Source organism: Oncorhynchus masou, chromosome 12 (genome assembly GCF_036934945.1).
Source record: "Oncorhynchus masou masou isolate Uvic2021 chromosome 12, UVic_Omas_1.1, whole genome shotgun sequence".
Taxonomy (NCBI): Eukaryota; Metazoa; Chordata; class Actinopteri; order Salmoniformes; family Salmonidae; genus Oncorhynchus; species Oncorhynchus masou.
Genome location: NC_088223.1, coordinates 9,458,250 through 9,484,045, shown reverse-complemented (window position 1 = coordinate 9,484,045; position 25,796 = coordinate 9,458,250).

Genomic DNA, 25,796 nt, shown 5'->3' with positions numbered 1-25,796 from the left:
AATATGAAATGGTTTTGGGCCCAGCATTAATATGAAGTAGTTTTGGGCCCAGCATTAATATGAAGTGGTTTTGGGCCCAGCATTAATATGAAGTGGTTTTGGGCCCAGCATTAATATGAAGTGGTTTTGGGCCCAGCATTAATATGAAGTGGTTTTGAAACCCAGCATTAATATGAAGTTGTTTTGGGCCCAGCATTAATATGAAGTGGTTTTGGGCCCAGCATTAATATGAAGTGGTTTTGGGCCCAGCATTAATATGAAGTTGTTTTGGGCCCAGCATTAATATGAAGTGGTTTTGGGCCCAGCATTAATATGAAGTGGTTTTGGGCCCAGCATTAATATGAAGCGGTTTTGGGCCCAGCATTAATATGAAGTGGTTTTGGGCCCAGCATTAATATTAGGTGGTTTTGGGCCCAGCATTAATATGAAGTGGTTTTGGGCCCAGCATTAATATGAAGTGGTTTTGGGCCCAGCATTAATATGAAGCGGTTTTGGGCCCAGCATTAATATGAAGTGGTTTTGGGCCCAGCATTAATATGAAGTAGTTTTGGGCCCAGCATTAATATGAAGTGGTTTTGGGCCCAGCATTAATATGAAGTGGTTTTGGGCCCAGCATTAATATGAAGTGGTTTTGGGCCCAGCATTAATATGAAGTAGTTTTGGGCCCAGCATTAATATGAAGTGGTTTTGGGCCCAGCATTAATATGAAGTGGTTTTGGGCCCAGCATTAATATGAAGCGGTTTTGGGCCCAGCATTAATATGAAGCGGTTTTGGGCCCAGCATTAATATGAAGTGGTTTTGGGCCCAGCATTAATATGAAGTGGTTTTGGGCCCAGCATTAATATGAAGTGGTTTTGGGCCCAGCATTAATATGAAGTGGTTTTGGGCCCATCATTAATATGAAGTGGTTTTGGGCCCAGCATTAATATGAAGCAGTTTTGGGCCCAGCATTAATATGAAGTGGTTTTGGGCCCAGCATTAATATGAAGTGGTTTTGGGCCCAGCATTAATATGAAGTGGTTTTGGGCCCATCATTAATATGAAGTGGTTTTGGGCCCATCATTAATATGAAGTGGTTTTGGGCCCAGCATTAATATGAAGTGGTTTTGGGCCCAGCATTAATATGAAATGGTTTTGGGCCCAGCATTAATATGAAGTGGTTTTGGGCCCAGCATTAATATGAAGTGGTTTTGGGCCAAGCATTAATATGAAGTAGTTTTGGGCCCAGCATTAATATGAAGTGGTTTTGGGCCCAGCATTAATATGAAGTGGTTTTGGGCCCAGCATTAATATTAGGTGGCTTTGGGCCCAGCATTAATATGAAGTGGTTTTGGGCCCAGCATTAATATGAAGTGGTTTTGGGCCCAGCATTAATATTAGGTGGCTTTGGGCCCAGCATTAATATGAAGTGGTTTTGGGCCCAGCATTAATATGAAGTGGTTTTGGGCCCAGCATTAATATGAAGTGGTTTTGGGCCCAGCATTAATATGAAGTGGTTTTGGGCCCAGCATTAATATGAAGCGGTTTTGGGCCCAGCATTAATATGAAGTGGTTTTGGGCCCAGCATTAATATGAAGTAGTTTTGGACCCAGCATTAATATGAAGTGGTTTTGGGCCCAGCATTAATATGAAGTGGTTTTGGGCCCAGCATTAATATTAGGTGGTTTTGGGCCCAGCATTAATATGAAGTGGTTTTGGGCCCAGCATTAATGTGAAGTGGTTTTGAAACCCAGCATTAATATGAAGTGGATTTGGGCCCAGCATTAATATGAAGCAGTTTTGGGCCCAGCATTAATATGAAGCGGTTTTGGGCCCAGCATTAATATGAAGTGGTTTTGGGCCCAGCATTAATATGAAGTGGTTTTGGGCCCAGCATTAATATGAAGTGGTTTTGGGTCCAGCATTAATATGAAATGGTTTTGGGCCCAGCATTAATATGAAGTGGTTTTGGGCCCAGCATTAATATGAAGTGGTTTTGGGCCAAGCATTAATATGAAGTAGTTTTGGGCCCAGCATTAATATGAAGTGGTTTTGGGCCCAGCATTAATATGAAGTGGTTTTGGGCCCAGCATTAATATTAGGTGGCTTTGGGCCCAGCATTAATATGAAGTGGTTTTGGGCCCAGCATTAATATGAAGTAGTTTTGGGCCCAGCATTAATATGAAATAGTTTTGGGCCCAGCATTAATATGAAGTGGTTTTGGGCCCAGCATTAATGTGAAGTGGTTTTGGGCCCAGCATTAATATGATGGTGTGAGGAAGAGTTAGCGGTGTTCATTAGAACATGACAGTACGGGGAGGACCTACCTGAACTTTTTTAAATTTAATTTTACCTTTATTTTACTAGGCAAGTCAGTTAAGAACAAATTCTTATTTTCAATGACGGCCTAGGAACAGTGGGTTAACTGCCTGTTCAGGGGCAGAACGACAGATTTGTACCTTGTCAGCTCGGGGATTCGAGCTTGCAACCTTGCGGTTACGAGTCCAACGCTCTAACCACTAGGCTACCCTGCCACCAACTTGTCCAATATACGCATTTTCATTTTCCCTCGTAAAATATTTTGCTTTGTATTGTCCAATGCCTTTATGAAATTAAAATTAAGCAAAATCAATCAAATTAAGCAAAATCAAGTTGTTGTTGTTGTATTTAATTAATAAAGGCAATTTTCATGTGGAAAAATGTTAGGAACTCCTGCCCGATTGAATGTCTCCAGTCTCTGCCAGCAGGTGGCAGTATTGTCCAAAAAAAGGGTTTCCTCCACCGTCTCACTGGATCTCTCCTCACTGGTTAGTATTCTGAACCTCACTGTTTTATAACATTATATTTTAGACTCCTCCTCCACATGATCTCTCTCCTCTCACTCTTCACCTGCTCTCTTTCTCTCTCTCCACCTGCTCTCTATCTGTCCACCTGCTCTCTCTCTCTCCACCTGCTCTCTCTCTCCACCTGCTCTCTCTCTCTCTCTTCACCTGTTCTCCCCGTGTTCTTCACCTGCTCGCTCTCTCTCTCTCGCTCTCTCTCGCTCTCTCTCGCTCTCTCTCCCTCTTCACCTGCTCTCTCGCTCTCTCTCTCTTCACCTGCTCTATCGCTCTCTCTCTCTTCACCTGCTCTCTAGCTCTCTCTCTCTTTACCTGCTCTTTCTCTCTCTTCACCTGTTTTTCCCCTGTTCTTCACCTGCTCTCTCTCTCTCCACCTGCTCTCTCTCCCTCCACCTGCTCTCTCTCCCTCTTCACCTGCTTGCTCTCTCTCTTCACCTGCTTTCTCTCTCTTCACCTGCTCTCTCTCTCTCTCTTCACCTGCTTTCTCTCTCTCTTCACGTGCTTTCTCTCTCTTCACCTGCTCTCTTTCTCTTTGCCTGCTCTCTTTCATCTTCACCTGCTCTCTTTCTCTTCGCCTGCTCTCTCTCTCGTCTTCCCCTGCTCTCTTTCTATCTTCACCTGCACTCTCTTTCTCTCTTCACCTGCTCTCTCTCTTCACCTGCTCTCTCTCTCCACCTGCTCTTTCTTTCTCTTCACCTGCTCCCTCTCTCTCTTCACCTGCTCCCTCTCTCTCTTCACCTGCTCTCTCTCTCTTCACCTGTTCTCTCTCTTCACCTGCTCTCTCTCTCTTCACCTGCTCTCTTTCTCTTCACCTGCTCTCTCTCTCTCCACCTGCTCTCTCTCACGCCACCTGCTCTCTCTCGCCACCTGCTCTCTCTCGCCACCTGCTCTCTCTCTCTCCACCTGCTCTCTCTCTCTCTTCACCTGTTCTCCCCTTTTCTTCACCTGCTCTCTCTCTCCACCTGCTCTCTCTCTTCACCTGCTCTCTCCCTCTCTTCACCTGCTCTCTCCCTCTCTTCACCTGCTCTCTCTCTCTCTTCACCTGCTCCCCTCTCTCTTCACCTGCTCCCTCTCTCTCTTCACCTGCTCTCTCTCTCTTCACCTGCTCTCTCTCTCTCTGTTGCCCTGCTCTCTCTTCAGCTGTTCTCTCTCTCTTCAGCTACTCTCTCTCGTCTTCACCTGCTCTCTATCTCTCCACCTGCTCTCTCATTCTTCACCTGCTCTCTCTCTCTCTCCACCTGCTCTCTCTCTCGCCACCTGCTCTCTTTCTCTCCAACCGGCTCTCTCTCTCTTCACCTGCTCTCTCTCTCTCCACCTGCTCTCTCTCTCGCCACCTGCTCTCTTTCTCTCCAAACGGCTCTTTCTCGTCTTCACCTGCTCTCTCTCTTCACCTGCACCTCTCTTTCTCTCTTCGCCTGCTCTCTCTCTTTCTTCACCTGCTCTCTCTCTCTTCACCTGCTCTCTCTCTCTTCACCTGCTCTCTCTCTCTCTCTCTCTGTTGCCCTGCTCTCTCTTCAGCTGTTCTCTCTCTTCACGTACGCTCTCTCTTCACCTGCACCTCTCTTTCTCTCTTCACCTGCTCTCTCTCTCTCCACCTGCTCTCTCTCGCCACCTGCTCTCTCTCGCCACATGCTCTCTCTCTCCACCTGCTCTCTCTCTTCACCTGTTCTCCCCCTTTTCTTCATCTGCTCTCTCTCTCCACATGCTCTCTCTCTCTCCCTCCCTCTCTCTCTTCACCTGCTCTCTCTCTCTCTTCACCTGCTCTCTCTTTCTCTTCACCTGCTCTCTCTCTCTCTTCACCTGCTCTCTCTCTCTTCACCTGCTCTCTCTCTCTTCACCTGCTCTCTCTCTCTCTTCACCTGCTCTCTCTCTCTTCACCTGCTCTCTCTCTCTTCACCTGCTCTCTCTCTCTTCACCTGCTCTCTCTTTCTTCACCTGCTCTCTCTCTCTATTCACCTGCTCTCTCTCTCCTCACCTGCTCTCTCTCTCTCTCTCTCCACCTGCTCTCTCTCTCTCTCCACCTGCTCTCTCTCTCCACCTGCTCTCTCTCTCCACCTGCTCTCTCTCCACCTTCTCTCTCTCTCTCCACCTGTTTTCTCTCTCTCCCCACCTGCTCTCTCTCGCTCTCCACCTGCTCTCTCTCGCTCTCCACCTGCTCTCTCTCTCTCTCCACCTACTCTCTCTCTCTCTTCACCTGCTCTTTCTCTCTCTCTCTTCACCTGCTCTTTCTCTCTCTCTCTTCACCTGCTCTCTCTCTCTCTCTCTCTCTCTCTCTCTACCTGCTCTCTCTCTCCACCTGCTCTCTCTCTCTCTCCACCTGCTCTCTCTCCCTCTTCTCCACCTGCTCTCTCTCCCTCTTCTCCACCTGCTCTCTCTCTCTCCACCTGCTCTCTCTCTCCACCTGTTCTCTCTCTCCACCTGCTCTCTCTCTCCACCTGCTCTCTCTCTCTCCACCTGCTCTCTCTCTCTCCACATGCTCTCTCTCGCTCTCCACATGCTGTCTCTCGCTCTCCACCTGCTCTCTCTCTCTCCATCTGCTCTCTCGCTCTCCACCTGCTCTCTCTCTCTCCATCTGCTCTCTCTCTCTCCACATGCTCTCTCTCTCCACCTGCTCTCTCTCTCTCCACCTGCTCTCTCTTCACCTGCTCTCTCTCTCTCCACCTGTTCTCTCTCTCTCCACCTGTTCTCTCTCTCTCCACCTGTTCTCTCTCTCTCTCCACCTGCTCTCTCTCTCTCTCCACCTGCTCTCTCTCTCTCCACCTGTTCTCTCTCTCTCCACCTGCTCTCTGTTTCCACCTGCTCTCTCTCTCCACCAGCTCTCTCTCTCTCTCTCTCCACCTGCTCTCTCTCCCTCTTCTCCACCTGCTCTCTCTCCCTCTTCTCCACCTGCTCTCTCTCCCTCTTCTCCACCTGCTCTCTCTTTCTCCACCTGCTCTCTCTCTCTCCACCTGCTCTCTCTCGCTCTCCAACTGCTCTCTCTCTCTCTTCACCTGCTTGCTCTCTCTCTTCACCTGCTTTCTCTCTCTTCACCTGCTCTCTCTCTCTCTCTTCACCTGCTTTCTCTCTCTCTTCACGTGCTTTCTCTCTCTTCACCTGCTCTCTTTCTCTTTGCCTGCTCTCTTTCATCTTCACCTGCTCTCTTTCTCTTCGCCTGCTCTCTCTCTCATCTTCCCCTGCTCTCTTTCTATCTTCACCTGCACTCTCTTTCTCTCTTCACTGCTCTCTCTCTTCACCTGCTCTCTCTCTCCACCTGCTCTTTCTTTCTCTTCACCTGCTCCCTCTCTCTCTTCACCTGCTCCCTCTCTCTCTTCACCTGCTCTCTCTCTCTTCACCTGTTCTCTCTCTTCACCTGCTCTCTCTCTCTTCACCTGCTCTCTTTCTCTTCACCTGCTCTCTCTCTCTCCACCTGCTCTCTCTCACGCCACCTGCTCTCTCTCGCCACCTGCTCTCTCTCGCCACCTGCTCTCTCTCGCCACCTGCTCTCTCTCTCTCCACCTGCTCTCTCTCTTCACCTGTTCTCCCCTTTTCTTCACCTGCTCTCTCTCTCCACCTGCTCTCTCTCTTCACCTGCTCTCTCCCTCTCTTCACCTGCTCTCTCCCTCTCTTCACCTGCTCTCTCTCTCTCTTCACCTGCTCCCTCTCTCTCTTCACCTGCTCCCTCTCTCTCTTCACCTGCTCTCTCTCTCTTCACCTGCTCTCTCTCTCTCTGTTGCCCTGCTCTCTCTTCAGCTGTTCTCTCTCTCTTCACCTACTCTCTCTCGTCTTCACCTGCTCTCTATCTCTCCACCTGCTCTCTCACTCTTCACCTGCTCTCTCTCTCTCTCCACCTGCTCTCTCTCTCGCCACCTGCTCTCTTTCTCTCCAACCGGCTCTCTCTCTCTTCACCTGCTCTCTCTCTCTCCACCTACTCTCTCTCTCGCCACCTGCTCTCTTTCTCTCCAAACGGCTCTTTCTCGTCTTCACCTGCTCTCTCTCTTCACCTGCACCTCTCTTTCTCTCTTCGCCTGCTCTCTCTCTTTCTTCACCTGCTCTCTCTCTCTTCACCTGCTCTCTCTCTCTTCACCTGCTCTCTCTCTCTCTCTCTGTTGCCCTGCTCTCTCTTCAGCTGTTCTCTCTCTTCACGTACGCTCTCTCTTCACCTGCACCTCTCTTTCTCTCTTCACCTGCTCTCTCTCTCTCCACCTGCTCTCTCTCGCCACCTGCTCTCTCTCGCCACATGCTCTCTCTCTCCACCTGCTCTCTCTCTTCACCTGTTCTCCCCCTTTTCTTCATCTGCTCTCTCTCCACATGCTCTCTCTCTCTCTCTCCCTCTCTCTCTTCACCTGCTCTCTCTCTCTCTTCACCTGCTCTCTCTTTCTCTTCTCCTGCTCTCTCTCTCTCTTCACCTGCTCTCTCTCTCTTCACCTGCTCTCTCTCTCTTCACCTGCTCTCTCTCTCTTCACCTGCTCTCTCTCTCTTCACCTGCTCTCTCTCTTCACCTGCTCTCTCTCTCTCTTCACCTGCTCTCTCTTTCTTCACCTGCTCTCTCTCTCTATTCACCTGCTCTCTCTCTCCTCACCTCTCTCTCTCTCTCTCTCTCTCTCTCTCTCTCCACCTGCTCTCTCTCTCTCTCCACCTGCTCTCTCTCCACCTGCTCTCTCTCTCCACCTGCTCTCTCTCCACCTTCTCTCTCTCTCTCCACCTGTTTTCTCTCTCTCCCCACCTGCTCTCTCTCGCTCTCCACCTGCTCTCTCTCGCTCTCCACCTGCTCTCTCTCTCTCTCCACCTACTCTCTCTCTCTCTTCACCTGCTCTTTCTCTCTCTCTCTTCACCTGCTCTTTCTCTCTCTCTCTTCACCTGCTCTCTCTCTCTCTCTCTCTCTACCTGCTCTCTCTCTCCACCTGCTCTCTCTCTCTCTCCACCTGCTCTCTCTCCCTCTTCTCCACCTGCTCTCTCTCCCTCTTCTCCACCTGCTCTCTCTCTCTCCACCTGCTCTCTCTCTCCACCTGTTCTCTCTCTCCACCTGCTCTCTCTCTCCACCTGCTCTCTCTCTCCACCTGCTCTCTCTCTCTCCACATGCTCTCTCTCGCTCTCCACATGCTGTCTCTCGCTCTCCACCTGCTCTCTCTCTCTCTCCATCTGCTCTCTCGCTCTCCACCTGCTCTCTCTCTCTCCATCTGCTCTCTCTCTCTCCACATGCTCTCTCTCTCCACCTGCTCTCTCTCTCTCCACCTGCTCTCTCTTCACCTGCTCTCTCTCCACCTGTTCTCTCTCTCTCCACCTGTTCTCTCTCTCTCCACCTGTTTCTCTCTCTCTCCACCTGCTCTCTCTCTCTCTCCACCTGCTCTCTCTCTCTCCACCTGTTCTCTCTCTCTCTCCACCTGCTCTCTGTTTCCACCTGCTCTCTCTCTCCACCAGCTCTCTCTCTCTCTCTCTCCACCTGCTCTCTCTCCCTCTTCTCCACCTGCTCTCTCTCCCTCTTCTCCACCTGCTCTCTCTCCCTCTTCTCCACCTGCTCTCTCTTTCTCCACCTGCTCTCTCTCTCTCCACCTGCTCTCTCTCGCTCTCCACCTGCTCTCTCTCTCTTCACCTGCTCTCTCTCTCTTTCACCTGTTCTCTCTCTCTTTCACCTGCTCTCTCTCTCTTTCACCTGTTCCCTCTCTTCACCTGCTCTCTCTCTTCACCTGCTCTCTCTCTCTTCAGCTGTTCTCTCTCTCTCTTCACCTGCTCTCTCTCTCTCTTCAGCTGTCTCTCTCTCTCTTCACCTGCTCTCTCTCTCTCTTCACCTGCCATCTCTCTCTTCACCTGCCCTCTCTATCTTCAAAAGCCCTCTCTCTCTCTTCACCTGCCCTCTCTCTCTCTCCACCTGCTCCCTCTCTCTTCACCTGCTCCCTCTCTCTCTTCACCTGCTCTCTCTCTCTCTCTCTCCACCTGCTCTCTGTTTCCACCTGCTCTCTCTCTCTCCACCTGCTCTCTCTCTCTCTTCACCTGCTCTCTCTCTCTCTTCACCTGCTCTCTCTCTCGTCACCTACTCTCTCTCTCTCTTCACCTGCCCCCTCTCTCTCTCCACCTGCTCTCTCTCTCCACCTGCTCTCTCTCTCTTCACCTGCTCTCTCTCGCTCTTCTCCACATGCTCTCATTATTCTGTCCTACTGTAATATTTTGACTTCGTTAGTCCTCTCCTCTACCTAATCTAATGTACTAGAGGAATAGCTCTATTGTTCTATTGTTAATCATAGTGATGATGTCAGGGAATGGAACTGTCAGCCTCAAGGAACTATGGGTAATGATTAGGAGATTAGACCATTAAGGTATAGGGAGGTGTGTGTGTCTTCCATGAGCAAGATGTTAAGAGGAAGTGTTTTTTCATCATTTTCTGTTACCACTGCTGACAAAAAGCTAACATTGTCCAGCAAGCTCATCAGGTCTGCCAACATCACCAAACCTGATCAATTTACAAGAACGACCATCTAGTCTAGTGATTACCAGGTGCTTTTAAAGGGTTAAAATATATTTAAGGATATTCGATTACCAAAAGATATGAATATTTAACCGTTTCCTCTCTGACAATGTCGTAGATGTTCTTTCGGGTACTAACTTCCTTCACCCAGAGGAGTCCCAAATGGCACCATATTCCCTAGATTACTACTTTTAATTAGAGCTCTATAGGGCTCTGGTGAAAAGTAGTGCACTATATAGGGAACAGGATGCCATTTGAGACACATGGCTGATTAGCCTAGCGACAGTGCGAACAAGCCAGGATTGATCGTAGGAGATGGCCTTAGACTATGCTAATGTAATGGTGTCATACTGTATGTAAATCAGTGGTGAGTTATTGTACACTCTTAGGAAGAAACAAAAAGGTGCTATCTAGAACCTAAGAGTTTTCTTTGACTATCCCCATAGGATAACCCTTTGTAGAACCCCTTTTGGTACTAGGTAGAACCCTTTTGGTTCCACGTAGAACCCTGCTCTCTCTCTTCACCTGCTCTCTCTCTCTCTCTCTCTCTCTCTCTCTCTCTCTCTCTCTCTCTCTCTCTCTCTCTTTACCTGCTCTCTCTCCCATCTACACCTTTGCCACAGATGGTTCTACTTGGAACCCCAAAAGGATTCTAGCCGAAACCTCAAAAGGGTTCTACCTGGTACCAAAAATGGTTCTCATATGGGGACAGCCGAATAACCATTTTTTGCAACCCTTTTTTCTAAGCGTGTTTCGAAGCGTTTTTTTTCTAAGCGTGTAGGTTTCTATAGCTGAAAGAGCTGGGGGCAGATCATTAAATGCACCTCCAACATGTCCACCCAAGTCCATCTATCTATAGTATTATTAAGGTGATCACTGTAACAAGTTAATGGACGGACATACTAGTGGACGGAAATGTTTGTACATAGCAGAAGTTTACATTTGTGGGAGGTAGGTGTGTGTGTGTGTAGGTGTGTAGTGTGTGTGTGTGTGTGTAGGTGTGTGTGTGTAGGTGTGTGTGTAGGTGTGCAGGTGTAGGTGTGTGTGTGTGTGTGTGTGTAGGTGTGTGTGTGTAGGTGTGTGTGTAGTGTGTGTGTGTGTGTGTGTGTGTGTAGGTGTGTGTGTGTGTGTAGGTGTGTGTGTGTGTGTAGGTGTGTGTGTGTAGGTGTGTGTGTGTAGGTGTGTGTGTGTGTGTGTGTGTGTGTGTGTGTGTGTGTGTGTGTGTGTGTGTGTGTGTGTGTGTGTGTGTGTGTGTGTGTGTGTGGTGTGTGTGTGTGTAGGTGTGTGTGTGTGTGTGTGTAGGTGTGTGTGTGTAGGTGTGTGTAGGTGTGTGTGTGTGTGTGTGTAGGTGTGTGTGTGTAGGTGTGTGTGTGTGTGTGTGTGTGTGTGTGTAGGTGTGTGTGTGTGTGTAGTGTGTGTGTGTGTGTGTGTGTGTGTGTGTGTGTGTGTGTGTGTGTGTGTGTGTGTGTGTGTGTGTGTGTGTCTTTCCTCCCTCTTTTCTCATGGATGTGGATGTTTTCCTGAGAGACTGTGGATGAATCTCTCCGCTGAGCTTCCGTGATTTCATTCCTGGATCTGTTCAATAATATATGGAAGTACAGAGAGACCAGGAAGTCCCACACAGAGAGAGACCAGGAAGTCCCACACAGAGAAAGACCAGGAAGTCCCACACAGAGAGAGACCAGGAAGTCCCACACAGAGAGAGACCAGGAAGTTCCACACAGAGAGAGACCAGGAAGTCCCACACTGAGAGAGACCAGGAAGTCCCACACTGAGAGAGACCAGGGAAGGCCCACACTGAGAGAGACCAGGAAGTCCCACACAGAGAGAGACCAGGAAGTCCCACACAGAGAGAGACCAGGAAGTCCCAAACAGAGAGAGACCAGGAGGTTCCGCACAGAGAGAGACCAGGAAGTCCCACACTGAGAGAGACCAGGGAAGGCCCACACTGAGAGAGACCAGGAAGTCCCACACAGAGAGAGACCAGGAAGTCCCACACAGAGAGAGACCTGAAAGGCCTCACACACAGACCAGGGAAGGCCTCACACAGAGACCAGGAAAGGCCTCACACAGAGACCAGGAAAGGCCTCACACAGAGGGAGACCAGGAAGTCCCACACAGAGAGAGACCTGAAAGGCCTCACACAGAGACCAGGGAAGGCCTCACACAGAGACCAGGGAAGGCCTCACACAGAGACCAGGGAAGGCCTCACACAGAATCCAGGGAAGACCTCACACAGAGTCCAGGTAAGGCCTCACACAGAGACCAGGGAAGGCCTCACACAGAGACCAGGAAAGGCCTCACACAGAGACCAGGGAAGGCCTCACACAGAGTCCAGGGAAGGCCTCACACAGAGACCAGGGAAGGCCTCACACAGAGACCAGGGAAGACCTCACACAGAGTCCAGGTAAGGCCTCACACAGAGACCAGGGAAGGCCTCACACAGAGTCCAGGAAAGGCCTCACACAGAGACCAGGGAAGGCTTGGAAAACCAGTTGTAAATCTGACATCCCCTGAGCAGCGTTCTGAGCCAGGCCTGTGAGAGGATGCCACTTCCGGTACGACATGTAGTCAAACACAAACACACACACTCTCTAGGGCCTCTCTGACCTACTCCCCTAAACACTGTATTGAAACGTCCCAAACGGATCCCTATTTCCTGCATAGTTTCCTGTCCTGTGGGTCCTGGTCAAAAGTAGTGCACTACATCTGGAATAGTGTGCCAAGTGACACACTATTGAGGTCAGTGTTTCACCATCCAGAGGACATCATGTGGGATGGAGTGAAGACATGTGACAGATGTTATGGATGGACACACACACACACACACACACACACACACACACACACACACACACACACACACACACACCTAGTCACAATAAAACACAGCCATTTTTCCAGCCAAAGAGAGGAGTCACAAAAAGCACAAATAGAGATAAAATGAATCACTAACCTTTGATGATCTTCATCAGATGACACTCATAGGACTTCATGTTACACAATACATGTATGTTTTGTTTAATAAAGTTCAAATTTATATTTAAAAAAATCTGAGTTTACATTGGCGCGTTACATTCACTAGTTCCAAAAACATCCAATGATTTTGCATAGTCACATCGATTCAACAGAAATACTCATCATAAATGTAGATGATAATACAAGTTATACACATGGAATTATAGATATACCTCTCCTTAATGCAACTGCTGTGTCAGATTTAAAAAAATACTTTACTGAAAAAACAAACCATGCTATAATCTGAGACGGCGCTCAGAACAAGTCAAAATAGCCTCCATGTTGTAGTCAACATAAACCATAAATTACATACTAAATATTCCCTTACCTTTGATGATCTTCATCAGAATGCACTCCAAGGAATCCAAGATCCACAATAAATGCTTGATTTGTTCGATAATATCTGTTATTTATGTCCAATTAGCTACTTTTGTTAGCGCGTTTGGTATACATATCCAAACGCTTGTTCTGGTCAGTGTTTCGTTGGACAAAAACTTCAAAAAAGTTACAGTACAGGTCGAAGAAACATTTCTAACTAAGTACAGAATCAATCATTAGGATGTTTTTAACATTAATCTTCAATAAAGTTCCAACCGGAGTATTCCTTTGTGTCTTCAGGAGCCATGGAACGCAGGTCGCTATAATGTGAAATGTGCATGACCAGAAAATGGCTGACTGCCAGACACCTGATATATTCTGCTGTCATTCAGTCCCACAACACAGTAGAAGCCTCATTCAAATGTCTATAGATGGTTGACATCAAGTGGAAGCCCTAGGAAGTGAATCTTTATTCATATCTCAAGCGGATTTCAATGGGAACTGTTGTTGAGTACATACCAGCCTCAGATTTCTCACTTCCTGTTTTGATTTCCCCTCAGGTTTTTGCCTCCCATATGAGTTCTGCTATACTCGCAGACATCATTCAAACAGTTTTAGAAACTTCAGAGTGTTTTCTATCCAATACAAATAATAATATGCATATATTAGCAACTGACACTGAGGAGCAGGCTGTTTACTTTGGGAACCTTATTCATCCAAGCTATTCAATTCTGCCCCATCAGCCATAAGAACTTTTAACCCATGCCAATAAAGCCCCTTGAATTGAATTGAGAGAGAGTGGGAGAGCGAGAGAGAAAGAGAAAACACACTATTCCAGACCCCTCACACACTATTCCTGATTGACAGATCAGATCTGTCATTCTTAGAGACGTCACACAGGGCAATAGAGAGGATCTAGGATCAGTTTTTAAGTCACATTTTGTAAATGAACACGATCCCCAGACCTCCCTTCTCTCCTCCACAGTCAAGGACCCCGAGGCGGCACAGTGGCCTGTTCACAGGCCCCATTTACGGGCTAGTTCAGGCACAGTGCTGCCTTGTCAGGGGAACTGAAGTCAGAGGGATAAATTACCTTTTTATTGGACACCTCTTTTGCAACTGTTTCCATTTTGGAAGGCAAGTCTCTGCTGTTCACTCTGTCTCTCTCTCTCTGTCTATTTCTCTCTCTCTCTGTCTATTTCTCTCTCTCTCTGTCTCTCTCTCTCTCTCTGTCTTTCTCTCTCTCTCTCTCTCTCTCTCTCTCTGTCTGTCTATTTCTCTCTCTCTCTGTCTATTTCTCTCTCTCTCTGTCTCTCTCTCTCTCTCTCTCTCTCTCTCACTCTGTCTGTCTATTTCTCTCTCTCTCTGTCTATTTCTCTCTCTCTCTGTCTCTCTCTCTCTCTCTCTCTCTGTCTTTCTCTCTCTCTCTCTGTCTATTTCTCTCTCTCTCTCTGTCTTTCTCTCTCTCTGTCTCTCTCTCTCTCTCTGTCTATTTCTCTCTCTCTCTCTCTCTGTCTTTCTCTCTCTCTCTCTGTCTCTCTCTCTCTCTCTCTGTCTATTTCTCTCTCTCTCTGTCTATTTCTCTCTCTCTGTCTCTCTCTCTCTCTCTCTCTCTGTCTATTTCTCTCTCCCTCTGTCTATTTATCTCTGTAGAGAGCTGAACTACAGTGTGGTAGGCAATTATCCTGCCTTAGCGGAGACTGCATTCACGTTAATCACAGCCTATGTCAGCTCAATCGAAAATGACCTTTCAATTTCAACGATATGGATTGAATTGAGTCTTAAGTCGTTGAGATGAAGACATCACTGACACTAGCTATTTAACACAGGTTCCTATCCCCTCTCTCCTACACATTGGTCCTAGACCAGACTATAGCAGACCATAACTTCAACTGAGATGTGACTGCCTGTCTCTACTGGTAATGACCCCTCTATTCCATAGAATCACAATGAATTGATACTTATTCTAAAAACAATGAATGAGTGTAATTGTAATTCTATGTTCCGTTCTTAGGTCTCTCTCTCTCGGGGAAAACCCAGCCACTTTCTATCTATCTTCCACACTGACAACTAGCCCACCTGTTCCTTATATCTGAGTCACTGACACAACTTAAGAGGCTTAAGGCTTTCTCGCAGAGACATGAGAAAGCTCGGGGTATTGAACGTACGTGTGTTTTATTTTATTATTTATTTATTTATTTATCTAGGCAAGTCAGTTAAAGAACAAATTCTAATTTACAATGACAGCCTACCGGGGAACAGTGGGTTAACAGCCCGGTTCAGGGGCAGAACGACAGATTTTTACCTAGTCAGTTCTGAGATTCGAGCAGCCTTTCGGTTACTGGCCCAACGCTCTCACCACTAGACTACCTGTGTGTACAATGCATTCGGAAAGTATTCAGACCCAGTGACTTTTTCCGCATCCAACCTAAAATGGATTAAATCATTTTTTTCCTCCGAATCCCACAATAAAATAATAAAATGACAAAGCAAAGACTGTTTTTTGAAAAACTGCAAATGTGTAACCCCCCCCGGAAATATCACAGTTACAAATGTATTTATTAATTTAATGAAAATGGAAAATATTACAACATAGTACATCCCAGAAAAAGTGTTTTTCCAGCTCCTCATTACTATGGAGTTCAGATGGACATGCTTCTGGGGACTGAAATAGGAAATGTCTGCTACATGCTTGATTTGGCAATGTATATAACGACAGCATTATCAAATCATAAACACGCTGCTACAGATTTGGGTCTGGTATGAAACCTTTGAGTGGTTTAAGACCAAATACATACATTGACAGGATTTTGTCAAATCTCTCTATCCACAGTGCCTTCGGAAAGTATTCAGACCCATGGACTTAAAATTGTTTTTGTTTTTTTAAATAATAAAATCCTCAATCTACACACAAAATCCTATAATGACAAAGCAAAAACAAGTTTAGAAATTTTTGCAAATGTATACAAATAAAAAATATATCACATTTACATAAGTATTCAGACCCCTTTACTCAGTACTTTGTTGAAGCATCTTCTGCTGCGATTACAGCCTTGAGTCTTCTTGGGTATGACGCTACAAACTTGGCACACCTGGATTTGGGGAGTTTCTCCATTCTTCTCTGCAGATCCTCTCAAGCTCTGTCAGGTTGGGTGGGGAGCTTCGTTGCACAGCTATTTTAAGGTCTCTCCAGAGATGTTCGATCGGGTTCAAGTCCGGCCTCTGGCTGGGCCACGCAAGGACATTCAGAGACTTGTACCAAAGCCACTCCTGTGTTGTCTTGGCTGTGTGCTTAGGCTCGTTGTCCTGTTGGAATGTGAACCTTCGCCCCAGTCTGAGGTCCTGAGCGCTCTGGAGCAGGTTTTCATCAAGGATCTCTGTGTACTTTTCTCCGTTCGTCTTTCCCTCGACCTTGACTAGTCTCCCAGTCCCTGCAACTGAAAAACATCCCTATGGCAAAATGCTGCCACCACCAGGCTTCACCGTAGAGATGGTGCCAGTTTTCCTCCAGATGTGATGCTTGGCATTCAGGCCAAAGAGTTCAAATTTGGTTTCATCAGACCAGAGAATCTTGTTTCTCATTGTCAGAGTCCTTTAGGTGTCTTTTGGCAAACTCCAAGCAGACTGTCATCTGCCTTTTACTGAGGAGTGGCCTCCGTCTGGCCACTCTAACATAAAGGCCTGATTGGCGGAGTGCTGCAGAGATGGTTGTCCTTCTAGAAGTTTCTCCCATCCGCACAGAGGAACTCTGGAGTTCTGTCAGAGTGACCATCAGGTTCTTGTTTACCTCCCTGGCCAAGGCCTTCTCCCCTAATTGTTCAGTTCGGCTGGGCGGCCAGCTCTAGGATAGAGTCTTGGTGATTCCAAACTTCTTCCATTTAAGAAAATTGGAGGCCAATGTGTTCTTGGGGACTGTCAATGCTACAGAAATATTTTGGAACACTGTGGCTTTTGGAACAGATCTGTGCCTTGACACAATCCTGTCTCGGAACTCTACGGACAATTCCTTCGACCTCATGGCTTGCTTTTGCTCTGACACACACTGTCAACTGTGTGACCTTATATAGACAGGTGTGTTCCTTTCCAAATCATGTCCAATCAATTGAATTTACCACAGGTGGACTCCAATCTGTCAGATTGGGGTGGCAGGTAGCCTAGTGGTTAGAGCATTGTACTAGTAACTGAAAGGTTGCAAGATCGAATCCTCGAGCTGACAAGGTACAAATCTGTCGTTCTGCCCCTGAACAAGGCAGTTAACCCACTGTTCCTAGGCCGTCATTGAAAATAACAATTTGTTCTTAACTGATTTGCCCGAGTTAAATAAAGGTAAAATAAATAAAAAATTACAATTTAAAAATCAAGTTGTAGAAACAGCTCAAGGATGATCAATGGAAGCAGGATATACCTGAGCTCAGTTACAAGTCTCATTGCAAAGGGTCTGAATACTTATGTAAATGAGGCATTTCTGTTATTTATTTTTAATACAAAATTAAATTTAGAACTTTGCTACATTTCTAAAAACCTGTTTTCACTTTGTCATTATGGGGTAATGTATGTGTGTGTAGATGGATTTAAGAGAATTTAAGAAATTATTTTAATCCATTATAGAATAACGCTGTAACATGTCAAAATGTGGGCAACGTCAAGGGGTCTGAATCATTCCCGAATTCACTGTATGTTTGAGCGATGGTCATGTCGGACCATATGATTATAATTAGTAGTATTGACATTCAAACCAATGTACCGTGACTTGTGGATATACCATCAGCATCCCCTAGCTCTCCAGAACAATACTACACTGCGCTACCTGGGCCTGGGCCCTGAGGGCACCATCAGCACCCCCCTAACTCTCCAGAACAATACTACACTGCGCTGCCTGGCCCTGAGGGCAACATCAGCACCCCCCTAACTCTCCAGAACAATACTACACTGCGCTGCCTGGGCCTGGGCCCTGAGGGCACCATCAGCACCCCCCTAACTCTCCAGAACAATACTACACTGTGCTACCTGGCCTTGAGGGCACCATCAGCACCCCCCTAGCTCTCCAGAACAATACTACACTGCGCTGCCTGGGCCTGGGCCCTGAGGGCACCATCAGCACCCCCCTAACTCTCCAGAACAATACTACAGTGTGCTTCCTGGCCCTGAGGGCACCATCAGCATCCCCCTAACTCTCCAGAACAATACTACAGTGTGCTGCCTGGCCCTGGGCCCTGAGGGCAACATCAGTACCCCCCTAACTCTCCAGAACAATACTACACTGTGCTGCCTGGCCCTGAGGGCACCATCAGCATCCCCCTAACTCTCCAGAACAATACTACACTGTGCTGCCTGGCCCTGGGCCCTGAGGGCACCATCAGCACCCCCCTAACTCTCCAGAACAATACTACACTGTGCTGCCTGGGCCTGGGCCCTGAGGGGCCCTGAGGGCAACATCAGCATCCCCCTAACTCTCCAGAACAATACTACACTGTGCTGCCTGGGCCTGGGCCCTGAGGGCAACATCAGCATCCCCTGAACTGCTCTGGCATCAGTTCCATAGGTTCAGCTAAGGCATGCTTAAAGAGACCGCTAAGGAGAGGGGACCACTCATTGAATTACAATCAATTAGAATGGATTTCCAGTTTAAAGCAAAGTTATGGGTTCAATGGCGGCCATATTGGGTGTACCATTTGGAATGTTCAAAGAATTGACACATTATATTTTAATTAAATTAAATGTCTGAATGATCAATTATTTACATGCAAGAAATTGTAATTTCCATTGTTTCACCAAATAGTGTGGGGAGGACCATGAAAGAGTCTGTGGTTTTTCATAGTCATGTCCGTAAAGTCATGTCCGTGTAGTCATGTCCGTATAGTCATGTCTGTATAGTCATGTCCGTATAGTCATGTCCGTATAGTCATGTCCGTATAGTCATGTCCGTATAGTCATGTCCGTATAGTCATGTCTGTATAGTCATGTCCGTATAGTCATGTCTGTATAGTCATGTCTGTATAGTCATGTCTGTATAGTTATGTCCGTATAGTCATGTCCGTATAGTCATGTCCGTATAGTCATGTCCGTATAGTCATGTCCGTATAGTCATGTCCGTATAGTCATGTCTGTATAGTCATGTCTGTATAGTCATGTCCGTATAGTCATGTCTGTATAGTCATGTCCGTATAGTCATATCCGTATAGTCATGTCTGTATAGTCATGTCCGTATAGTCATGTCTGTATAGTCATGTCTGTATAGTCATGTCCGTATAGTCATGTCTGTATAGTCATGTCCGTATAGTCATGTCTGTATAGTCATGTCCTTTCTACTGATTGTATTTCAGTTGTCATGATGAATGGGAGAGCTGTCACTCCCACATCTCCCCTGTCAGGATGATCTAATGGGAGGGTCAAGAGGCTCACATCTCCCCAGTCAGGATGATCTAATGGGAGGGTCAAGAGGCTCACATCTCCCCAGTCAGGATGATCTAATGGGAGGGTCAAGAGGCCCACATCTCCCCAGTCAGGATGATCTAATGGGAGGGTCAAGAGGCCCACATCTCCCCTGTCAGGATGATCTAATGGGGGGGTCAAGAGGCTCACATCTCCCCTGTCAGGATGATCTAATGGGGGGGTCAAGAGGCCCACATCTCCCCAGTCAGGATGATCTAATGGGGGGGTCAAGAGGCCCACATCTCCCCTGTCAGGATGATCTAATGGGGGGGTCAAGAGGCTCACATCTCCCCTGTCAGGATGATCTAATGGGGGGGTCAAGAGGCTCACATCTCCCCAGTCAGGATGATCTAATGGGAGGGTCAAGAGGCTCACATCTCCTCAGTCAGGATGATCTAATGGGAGGGTCAAGAGGCTCACATCTCCCCAGTCAGGATGATCTAATGGGAGGGTCAAGAGGCTCACATCTCCCCAGGCAGGATGATCTAATGGGAGGGTCAAGAGGCTCACGTCTCCCCTGTCAGGATGATCTAATGGGAGGGTCAAGAGGCCCACATCTCCTCAGTCAGGATGATCTAATGGGAGGGTCAAGAGGCCCACATCTCCCCTGTCAGGATGATCTAATGGGGGGGTCAAGAGGCTCACATCTCCCCTGTCAGGATGATCTAATGGGGGGGTCAAGAGGCCCACATCTCCCCAGTCAGGATGATCTAATGGGGGGTCAAGAGGCCCACATCTCCCCTGTCAGGATGATCTAATGGGGGGGTCAAGAGGCTCACATCTCCCCTGTCAGGATGATCTAATGGGGGGTCAAGAGGCTCACATCTCCCCAGTCAGGATGATCTAATGGGAGGGTCAAGAGGCTCACATCTCCTCAGTCAGGATGATCTAATGGGAGGGTCAAGAGGCTCACATCTCCCCAGTCAGGATGATCTAATGGGAGGGTCAAGAGGCTCACATCTCCCCAGGCAGGATGATCTAATGGGAGGGTCAAGAGGCTCACGTCTCCCCTGTCAGGATGATCTAATGGGAGGGTCAAGAGGCTCACATCTCCTCAGTCAGGATGATCTAATGGGAGGGTCAAGAGGCTCACATCTCTGACATGGATCTTTTAATGACGGTGAACCCTTCAGGGTAACAATACAGATTGATTGACGATGAATGTTCGTTATATTTAGCTGAGTAAAACGTTTGAGGTGATGAAGTGCTAGTGGTAGAGACTTCTCAAAATAATGCTTCACGTTTTCAGAACTCACTGTGTGTGTGTGTGTGTGTCTGTGTGTGTGTGCCTGTGTGTCTGTGTGTGCGTCTGTGTGTCTGTTTGTCTGTGTGTGTATGTGTGTGTGTTTGTGTGTGTGTGTCTGTATGGCTGAGGTGTGTGTGTGTGTGTGTGTGTTTCTGTGTGTGTGTGTGTGTGTGTGCATTTCTGTGTGTGTGTTTCTGTGTGTGTGTGTGTGTGTGTGTGTGTTCACCGAATCAGTGATTGCATTTGACAGGTTGCTCCTTCACATTAGTGAAGCGGTATAGCACTGTGACATGAGCTTCAATTAGAACTGATGTCATTTTTACACCCACTTTACTGACCTCCACAACATATGCAACCAATAACATGTGGTTTAGATGAAGGTTATACACGTCCGTTTCTGATTGAGATTTATGTGCTAAAAAAAGCCCTAATGGTTTGAATAAGGCTTTATAAGTACAGCTGTAGATCACAGACAGCCTGGAATCAAGAGCAATAACAAGGCGTGGTGCTCTCGCTGTATGGTTGTACGTTATTGTCGATCATTTCCTTTGCCATGTGCTGCTCCGCTTGGCATTTTGGGAGGGTAACGGTTGTTGTTATAGTATTGGCAGTTTTATAATACGAGGTAGAGCTACGCTGAACGCTAAACATTCCTTGTTCCTGTTCCTGTTTCCCCCACCGTGGACTTGCTTATTATATCGTACCATGCCCGGCCAACATTACCAACTTACTATAGAGACATACACTGTTGCTGTTCTTCACTGTGAGGGTAAGGAGGAACCGGAATGTTCCTGGTTCTCGTTTGGTCTCCGTGAATCCTACCAAAGGGGTAGGGATCGGTGTTCCACCCAAGGAGGAGTCCAAGGAGGAGTGGGGATCCAAGGAGGAGTGGGGATTGGTGTTCCCTCCAAGGAGTGGTGATCGGTGTTCCACCCAAGGAGGAGTCCAAGGAGGAGTGGGGACCCAAGGAGGAGTGGGGATTGGTGTTCCACCCAAGGAGGAGTGGGGATTGGTGTTCCATCCAAGGAGTGGGGATCGGTGTTCCATCCAAGGAGGAGTCCAAGGAGGAGTGGGGATCCAAGGAGGAGTGGGGATTGGTGTTCCATCCAAGGACGAGTCCAAGGAGGAGTGGGGATCCAAGGAGGAGTGGGGATCGGTGTTCCATCCAAGGAGGAGTCCAAGGAGGAGTGGGGATCCAAGGAGGAGTGGTGATCGGTGTTCCCTCCAAGGAGTGGGGATTGGTGTTCCACCCCAGGAGGAGTGGGGATCGGTGTTCCACCCAAGGAGGAGTCCAAGGAGGAGTGGGGATCCAAGGAGGAGTGGGGATTGGTGTTCCCTCCAAGGAGTGGGGATCGGTGTTCCACCCAAGGAGGAGTCCAAGGAGGAGTGGGGACCCAAGGAGGAGTGGGGATTGGTGTTCCACCCAAGGAGGAGTGGGGATTGGTGTTCCCTCCAAGGAGTGGGGATCGGTGTTCCATCCAAGGAGGAGTCCAAGGAGGAGTGGGGATCCAAGGAGGAGTGGGGATTGGTGTTCCACCCCAGGAGGAGTCCAAGGAGGAGTGGGGACCCAAGGAGGAGTGGGGATTGGTGTTCCACCCCAGGAGGAGTCCAAGGAGGAGTGGGGATTGGTGTTCCCTCCAAGGAGTGGTGATCGGTGTTCCACCCAAGGAGGAGTCCAAGGAGGAGTGGGGACCCAAGGAGGAGTGGGGATTGGTGTTCCACCCAAGGAGGAGTGGGGATTGGTGTTCCATCCAAGGAGTGGGGATCGGTGTTCCATCCAAGGAGGAGTCCAAGGAGGAGTGGGGACCCAAGGAGGAGTGGGGATTGGTGTTCCACCCAAGGAGGAGTGGGGATTGGTGTTCCATCCAAGGAGTGGGGATCGGTGTTCCATCCAAGGAGGAGTCCAAGGAGGAGTGGGGATCCAAGGAGGAGTGGGGATTGGTGTTCCATCCAAGGACGAGTCCAAGGAGGAGTGGGGATCCAAGGAGGAGTGGGGATCGGTGTTCCATCCAAGGAGGAGTCCAAAGAGGAGAGGATCCAAGGAGGAGTAGGGATCAGTGTTCCATCCGAGGCATGGGGATTGGCGTTCCATCCATCACCAATGTTAACTGAGTTTGTTTTTTAAATTCTAGAATACTCTGATATTCCACCGTTCGATCTTTTAGTTAAAGTGACTCTTTTCTGTAAAAAAGACCTCAAAAGCTCCACCATCACTACCTTTTGTCCTTGTCAAACACTACTGAATTCTTTGAAGGGACTCATCTTTGTGATGGGGAGTGTATTCATATGAGTCCATCTAAGTTGCCATGAAATCTCTGTGTGATTGTCTCATATAATGAAATCCCCAAGAGGGGCCAACAATCATAGTTTCTCTTCAAACTCAAGTTCTAACATTCTATTTCTTTTCAACAGTCCTTCCGCTTCATTTGTTTTTGGAGGACTGAGTGACAGGGTTTTTACAAAATCAAAAATGAAGAAATAGAAGGTTTGTATGTGTGTTCTATGTTTTGTTTGAGCTGCCATTTTGTTTTGTTTGAGCTGCCATTTTGTTTTGTTTGAGCTGCCATTTTGTTTGAGCTGCCATTTTGTTTTGTTTGAGCTGCCATTTTGTTTGGTTTGAGCTGCCATTTTGTGTGTCTAACATCAAGGCGGTGGCCCGTTCCTGTAGGTTCATGCTCTACAACATCCGCAGAGTACGACCCTGCCTCACACAGGAAGCGGCGCAGGTCCTAATCCAGGCACTTGTCATCTCCCGTCTGGATTACTGCAACTCGCTGTTGGCTGGGCTCCCTGCCTGTGCCATTAAACCCCTACAACTCATCCAGAACGCCGCAGCCCGTCTGGTGTTCAACCTTCCCAAGTTCTCTCACGTCACCCCGCTCCTCCGCTCTCTCCACTGGCTTCCAGTTGAAGCTCGCATCCGCTACAAGACCATGGTGCTTGCCTACGGAGCTGTGAGGGGAACGGCACCGCAGTACCTCCAGGCTCTGATCAGGCCCTACACCCAAACAAGGGCACTGCGTTCATCCACCTCTGGCCTGCTCGCCTCCCTACCACTGAGGAAGTACAGTTCCCGCTCAGCCCAGTCAAAACTGTTCGCTGCTCTGGCCCCCAATGGTGGAACAAACTCCCTCACGACGCCAGGACAGCGGAGTCAATCACCACCTTCCGGAGACACCTGAAACCCCACCTCTTCAAGGAATACCTAGGATAGGATAAAGTAATCCTTCTCACCCCCCTTAAATGATTTAGATGCACTATTGTAAAGTGGCTGTTCCACTGGATGTCAGAAGGTGAATTCACCAATTTGTAAGTCGCTCTGGATAAGAGCGTCTGCTAAATGACTTAAATGTAAATGTAAATGTGTGTAATTTGTAATTTGTAATGTTACCAGAGCGCAAGAGAAGAGTTTAAAAAGCTTTTGCATTTTTAAACCACTATTGAAACCAATAGTGACAAACAGATTAAGAAAAATGCATACATTGGACTCACTAGGTGACTCACGCTTGCGTACGCATTTATGAAATGTGTGTTTTCTCCCCTTGATGGGATTCACACTAAACTGAGACAGGTTTTCTCCCCTCGTTAGGATTCAAACTAAACGGAGACAGGTTTTCTCCCCTAGTTGGGATTCAAACTAAACGGAGACAGGTTTTCTCCCCTCGTTGGGATTCAAACAAAACAGAGACAGGTTTTCTCCCCTAGTTGTGATTCAAACGCAACGGAGACAGAATTTCTCCCCTCGTTGGGATTCAAACGAAATGGAGACAGAATTTCTCCCCTTGATGGGATTCAAACTAAACGGAGACAGGTTTTCTCCCCTAGTTGGGATTCAAACGAAACGGAGACAGGTTTTCTGCCCTAGTTGGGATTCAAACTAAACGGAGACAGGTTTTCTCCCCTAGTTGGGATTCAAACTAAACGGAGACAGGTTTTCTCCCCTAGTTGGGATTCAAACTAAACGGAGACAGGTTTTCTCCCCTAGTTGGGATTCAAACTAAACAGAGACAGGTTTTCTCCCCTCGTTGGGATTCAAATGAAACTAGGTAAGTAAGAGTGACACTAAGTTGCCATAGCAACTGTGATTGCGGTAGTAGATTGGGTGTGTGTGTCCTGTGTGTGTTGTACTCAACCCTGGCAGATGCTTCTCCACATAGAGGAGGAAAGAAATAACATAATTTACAGAAAAGGGCATATGAATAGTCAATATGTGTGTCTCCCAAATGGCATAGTCTCTGGTCTAAAGTAGTGCACTATATAAGGAATAGAGTTCTGGTCTAAAGTAGTGCACTATATAGGGAATAGGGCTCTGGTCTAAAGTAACGCACTATATAGGGAGTAGGTTGGAATTTGGGACATATCCCTTTACTATCATGTTGTTTAAATGACCTAATGTATATGGTAATTCAAAGAAACTATACATTTAAAAGAGTTCATTTCAGTTGAAATACAATAAGATGGTTTTAGAATAGACTATCTGTGTGCCTTTCCCATCAAACACACACACAGAGAGAAGATAGAGAGAGAGAGAGATGCCTGACTCCAGGACTGCTGAGTATATGCTTATTTAGAGCTAGAATATGGAAGATGTTTAAGTTCAGAGGTACTGAGGTGGTTAGAGGGTAGACGATGTGGATGCAGTAGATGTGTTCTAATGGTTTTGAAGTAACTTCAAGCTACAGTATATATATATATATATATTCAAACTTAGGCAGAGGCAAAAGCAGATCTGCTGCCAATATGCAAAACTATGGACTGTCAATCCTCTCTCTCTCTCTCTCTCTCTCTCTCTCTCTCTCTCTCTCTTTATCTCTCCACTTCAAATCACCTTTCCCTGCCTGAGGGTAGAGTGAGATCTGAGCTGATCTTAGCTTCAGACTTCACCCCTACGCATGCACCTCATTGGCAAATGGTGATAGCCGTGCAATGTGGCTGGCCTCAGGTGTTGTGGCCTAGGGCAGAGTTAGATGTGTGTGTGCATATTTATTTCCCGGAACATACAGTATGGTAATTCTCTTGTCCTTTAAACCAGATCCATAAGAGGTTAGAGAGAAGGAGAAGGAGAAAGAGACAGAGAAAGTGAAAGAGAGAGAGTGAAAGAGAGAGAGAGGGAGAGACGGGGAGAGGGAGAGACGGGGAGAGGGAGAGACGGGGAGAGGGAGAGAGAGAGAGAGAGGGAGAGAGACGGGGAGGGAGAGGGATAGAGGGAGAGACTGAGAGGGAGAGAGGGAAAGATAATTAAGTGAAGCTTGAAATCATGCTTGGGCTTGGGAATGCAGCTCTGTGCCTTCGGTTTCCTTCCCCAAAGGCCTCCGTTTACCTTATAAGCACAGACAGACAGACAGACAGACAGACAGACAGACAGACAGACAGACAGACAGACAGACAGACAGACAGACAGACAGACAGACAGACAGACAGACAGACAGACAGACAGACAGACAGACAGACAGAAGCATATTAGACCTTGACACAAGCAAACACACACCGCACCCCAGACCATACACATGTCGAATTAGATTG